The sequence below is a fragment of the Triticum dicoccoides genome, chromosome 7A (assembly GCF_002162155.2).
Source record: "Triticum dicoccoides isolate Atlit2015 ecotype Zavitan chromosome 7A, WEW_v2.0, whole genome shotgun sequence".
NCBI classification, from domain to species: Eukaryota; Viridiplantae; Streptophyta; class Magnoliopsida; order Poales; family Poaceae; genus Triticum; species Triticum dicoccoides.
This window is the reverse complement of record NC_041392.1, coordinates 556,640,999-556,647,032: the sequence shown is the minus strand read 5'-3', so window position 1 is coordinate 556,647,032 and position 6,034 is coordinate 556,640,999.

Sequence of the window (6,034 nt, the reverse complement as noted above, 5' to 3'; positions counted from 1 at the left end):
GTTCATGATCACTTTACGGAGGTCACCTTTGGGTACAACAATACGATCCTCGAAGAAGAGAGTGTCCTTGTCATCAAGGCGGTAGCACTTGTACTTGGGCTGACTCTTGGCAATCCTAATCTTCACCTTTTTCACCATAGCATCAAGAAGCTGGGCTTGGCGAATCTGGTCTTCTAAGGTAGGAGAGACTAGAAGGTTGGCGAGGAAACCTTGAGGAACAACTTGCAGATTAAGTTTGCGGAAATCTTCACAAAGCTCGGGTTGATAAGGCTTGAGAATCAGACTGTTGCAGTAAGCTTTCCTGCTCAAAGCGTCAGCAATCACATTGGCCTTGCCTGGAGTATACTCGATACTCAGATTATACTCTTGAATCATTTCGACCCATCGAGTTTGCCTGAGGTTGAGATTAGGCTGAGTGAAAATGTACTTGAGACTTGTGATCAGTGAAAATGTCCACTTTTCTTCCCAATAGAAGATGTCTCCAAGTCAAAAGAGCATGCACCACTGCCGCCAACTCGAGATCATGAGTGGGGTAGTTCTTCTTATTAGGCTTCAACTGGCGAGATGTATAAGCAACAACTTTCTTCTCTTGCATCAATACTGCGCCAAGACCTTGGAGAGAGGCATCACAAAAGACCTCGTACGGCTTGGATTCATCAGGCGAAGTGAGAACTGGAGCAGTGATCAATTTCTCTTTCAAAGTGTTGAAAGCAATATCACACTCCGGAGACCAAACGTACTTGACGTGCTTCTGGAGAAGATTAGAGAGAGGCTTCGCGATCTTAGAAAAGTTTTCAATGAATCTTCGGCAATAGCTTGCGAGATCGAGAAAACTACGGAGTTGCTTCACGTTCTGAGGAGGTTCCCAGTTCACAATTGCAGACACCTTCTCAGGATTCACGGCAATGCCCTTGGCAGAGATGATATGACCAAGATAAAGAACCTCATCGAGCCAAAATTCACACTTGGAGAACTTGGCGTAGAACTTGTGTTCTCTGAGCTTATCAAGAACCAAACGCAAGTGCTTGGCATGATCTTCCTTGTTCTTGGAGAAAACCAGAATGTCGTCGAGATAGACCAAAACGAAGTCATTGGTGTAGGCATTGAAGATGAAATTCATCATGCGAGAGAAAGTCGGAGGAGCTTTGACGAGGCCAAAAGACATGACAGTGTATTCATATGAACCAAAGCTTGTCCTGAAAGCTGTCTTGGGAATATCTTGCTCACGGATTCGAATCTGATGATAACCCATACGGAGATCAAGCTTGGAGAATACTTGGGCACCTTTGAGTTGTTCGAACAACTCGTTGATGTTGGGAAGTGGGTATTTGTTCTTGATGGTCTTCTTGTTCACTGGACGGTAATCAACACAAAGTCGGTCCGTTCCATCCTTCTTCTTCACAAAAAGAACACCACAACCCCACGGAGAAGAACTAGGTCGGATGAGACCCATTTTCTCTTGAATATCGAGTTGCTTCTTCAGCTCCTTCAACTCTTCAGGTCCGAGCTTGTAAGGACGCTTGCACACAGGTTCCGTGCCAGGCTCAAGATCAATAACGAATTCAACTGGCCGGTGTGGAGGCATTCCTGGAAGCTCTTCTAGAAAGACGTCTTGATATTCGCAAACGACTGGAAATTGCGAAATAGCGTCCAATTCACCCTTCTCATTGAGAGAAAATAGACGGATTGTATTATCACAAGCGGCAAAGACAATTACATCCTCAGACGAATGAGTCAATTGAATCTGCCTGGTAGCACAATCAAGATGTGCCTTGTGCTTAGAAAGCCAATCCATTCCGAGAATAAGATCAATATCCGAGTTACCAAGAACCACCAGAGAAGAGAGAAACTTGTAGTTGCCCAACGTGATAGAGATATCGGGAGCAACCAAACTAGAAGTCAAAAGCTTGCCGGGAGAAACAACTTGCATGACTTTGGGCATGATCTCGGTATCAACATTGTGCTTCGATGCAAAAGGACGTGACAAAAAGGAATGGGATGCACCAGTGTCAAAAAGAACTTTTGCAGGAACATAGTTAATAGGAAGGTTACCCATGATCACATCTGACGGGTCCTCTGCCTGGGCTGCATTCATCAAATTGACCTTGGCGTACTTGGGGTTATGCTTGACCATAGCTGTACTTACCGATCTGACAGGAGGAGGAGGAAGACGCCTCTGGTTGAAACACTTGTTGGCGTAGTGACCCTTCTGTTGGCACTTGTTGCACGTGACCTCTGAAAGCGGACGGTGATACGGAGCACTTGATCTTGGAGCTTGAGACGAAGTCTTGTTCTGAAAGCCAGGGTTGGGTGGGTGGGAAGAACCACTGCCACCTTTGCTCTTCTGCTGATACGGCTGACGGAACAGAGGAGGAGGAAGCCAAAACTTCTGCTGCTTGGCCACCTGAGTAGAGGAAGAAGGAGTAACATCTCTGGCTCGCTTCTTGGAAGCATCACACTTCAACTGAGTAGTCTCTTGCTTCAGTGCCATGTTGTAGAACTCATCGTATCTCAAGGGCTCGAAGAGAACAAGAGCTAAGTGAATTTCTTCTCTGAGACCACCTCTGAACTGGTATATCATGCTCTTCTCATCAGGGACGTCCTGCTTGGCAAAGCAGGTGAGCTTCTGAAACAACTTGTTGTAGTCATAGAAAGACAAAGAGCCTTGCTTCAGATTGCAGAATTCCTCACGCTTGCTTTCAACCACGCTTTGGGGAATATGATGAGCTCGGAAATCTCGACGGAAGTCATCCCAGGTGATAACACGGCCACCTCAGGAGTCCTTGTACTGCTGGAACCATTCTGCAGCTTGATCTTTGAGTTGGAAGGAAGCGAACTTAACAAAGTCCTCAGGCCTGACGTTACTGCACTCGAAATGCTTACACAGATTCACAAGCCAATCGTCAGCATCAGTTGCCTCCACACAATTGCTGAAAGTCTTTGGCCCGTTAGCAAGGAACTGGTTGAGTGAAGCAAAGTGATTCTGATTGCTGCCTTGATTCCCTTGGTTGCCTTGATTTCGCTCTTGAAGAATTTGCATGATCAACTGTGTGTTTGCATTGGTTGCGGCCATCACAGCTTGCCATGCCTCTGGAGGAGGTGGAGGTGGTGGCAGATCAGGATTCGGAGTCGTGCGTGTTGGAGGAGCCATCCTGAAGAGGTTGACATCCATTAGCACATTAACAGACAAATATTGAAGCTGAATCCAACGGAATGAAAATTGCAACATATAGTCTTCACATCCGAACAAAATGAACGAATGCATTCCTCTTGAAATGGTCACATATCCATAAATTGAGAAGCCACATAGAATTAAGGTAGAGAAATAAATCAACAAGGTACGGATCAAGAACGAATAATCGGTAAGAAATCCCAATCTCAAACCAATATCCGTGGAAGAAGAACTAGAGCTACTAGAATTCTCACCTATGAAACTCCCGAACCTTTCCGGTTATGCAATCAGGTGTTGGGGATACAGGGGAAGCATAATATCTCACCCAAACTAGCAAATCCTACATCCAGCTGTATCCATCCTTCAACACATAACCAAGAAACCTTCGGAAACCATCTACCTCAACCTTCGAAAAGCATCCGTTATACAAGTTATGGCGATACTCCCGAACTCCCGCCCCAGTACTGGGTGGCGTCGAGATTATCTCACCAACGAACTGCATAAAAGAGGTTTTCGATGTCGGCGTACTAGACTCAGGTATTCCAGAACTGCAACGATAAAATTATGATGACAACACCTCAGAGCTCAACTCCCCGGGACACTTCCACTAAACCCCTGACAGGAGGCACCAAGACAATATTCTCATCATTAAACCATCAGAACGATTCCAAGATACCCGCCTGATCCTAAATTTTTTTTAGTGAAATTTGAGAAGAGAAGAGTCAAAACTCTACATCAAGATGTCTTACCAGAGCGATGAGGAGACTGGGAAGTAAAAGAATTCCTAATCTCTCCGATATATAATTCCTAAATGACTCAAAACATTTTTCTAGACACAACTCGGCCGCTAAAAACGATCAAGCAATGGGGCTCCTAAGGTCGGGGAAGGCTCTGATACCAACTTGTAACACCCTCGATGCGACTATATCTCCCACGTGTCGAGGCACGACTTAGAGGCATAATCGCATTGAAGACATATGTTGTAAGTTAGGCAATCTTCACAACATCCCATGTAATATAATAATGAAAGGGGAGATAACATAGTTGGCTTACACTCGCCACGTCAATCAAGTACATAAATAACATTACATCATCCAAACACTCATGGCCCGACTACAGCGCCAAAATAAAAGAGAACCAACATGCGACAATGGTCCTGTTCACCCCCAACTGGGCACCACTACTGATCTTCGGGAAAGGAAACATAGTATCGTTGAGAGTCTTCGTCAAACTCCCACTTGAGCTTATACGCGTCTCCTGGAGCGGAATCATCAGGCCCTGCATCTGGTGTAATAGTAATCTGTGAGCCACAGGGACTCAGCAATCTCGCACCCTCGCGATCAAGACTATTTAAGCTTATAGGTAAGGCAAGGTAAAATATGAGTGGAGCTGCAGCAAGCGCCTAGCAAGTATGGTGGCTAACTTATTCGCAAAAGAGAGCGAGAAGAGGAGGCAAAGCGCGAGCGAGAAACTAGAGAGCAACCTGCGCAAACATTACTCCAACACCGTGTCCACTTCCCGGACTCCGCCGAGAAGAGGCCATCACAGTAACACACTCAGTTGATTCATTTTAATTAATTAAGGTTCAAGTTATCTACAACCGGACATTAACAAATTCCCATCTGCCCATAACCGCGGGCACGGCTTTCGAAAGTTCAAATCCCTGCAGGGGAGTCCCAACTTAGCCCATGACAAGCTCTCACGGTCAACGAAGGAATAGACCTCCTCCCAAGACGTTCCGATCAGACTCGGTATCTCGGTTCTTCAAGACACTTCGACAGGTTAAAACAAGACCAGCAACACCACCCGAATGTGCCAACAAATCCCGATAGGAGCTGCACATATCTCGTTCTCAGGGCACACTCAGATGAGACATCCTACGAGTAAAACCAACCCTCAAGTTGCCCCGAGGTGGCCCCGCGGTCTACTCGGTCGGACCAACACTCAGAGGAGCACTGGCCCAGGGGGGTTTAAAATAAGATGACCCTCGGGCTCCGGAAACCCAGGGGAAAAGAGGCTAGGTGGCGAATGGTAAAACCAAGGTTGGGCATTGCTGGAAAAGCTTTAATCAAGGCGAACTATCAAGGGGTTCCCATTATAACCCAACCGCGTAAGGAACGCAAAATCCGGGAACATAACACCGATATGACGGAAACTAGGGCGGCAAGAGTGGAACAAAACACTCGGCGAGAGGTCGAGCCTTCCACCCTTTACCAAGTGTATAGATGCATTAAGATAACAAGGTAATATAATGATATCCCAACAAGTAAATAAATGTACCAAAAAGGAACGGCCTTCAATCTTCACCTACAACTAGCAACACTATAAGAGGGGCTGAGCAAAGCGGTAACATAGCCAATCAACGGTTTGCTAGGACAATGGTGGGTTAGAGGTTTGACATGACAATTTGGGAGGCTTGAAAGCAAGTGGTAGGCATCGTAGCAATGGCATAGTAAAAGAGCGAGCAAACTAGCATAGCAAAGATAGTAGTGATTTCGAGGGTATGATCATCTTGCCTGCACAGTTGTCAGAGTTGACTGGATCCTCGAAAGCAAACTCAACGGGCTCCTCGTTAGCGAACTCGTCTCCCGGCTCTACCCAAACAAGACAAACAAGCAACAAGGATACAATCAACCACGTGCAAGGATCAAGCAATATGATGCAATGATGATATGCTATGCGGGATGCGATGCGGGATGCCAAATGCAAGATATGACAGGAAATGCATGAACCTGGCCTCAACTTGGAAATCCAAGTGTGCCACTGGAAAGATGAGATGAAATCGCTTGAAAACGATATAAAGAACACCGGAATCGGAGTTACGGTTTGGAAATGGCAAGCGATTCAAATATGGCACCGGTC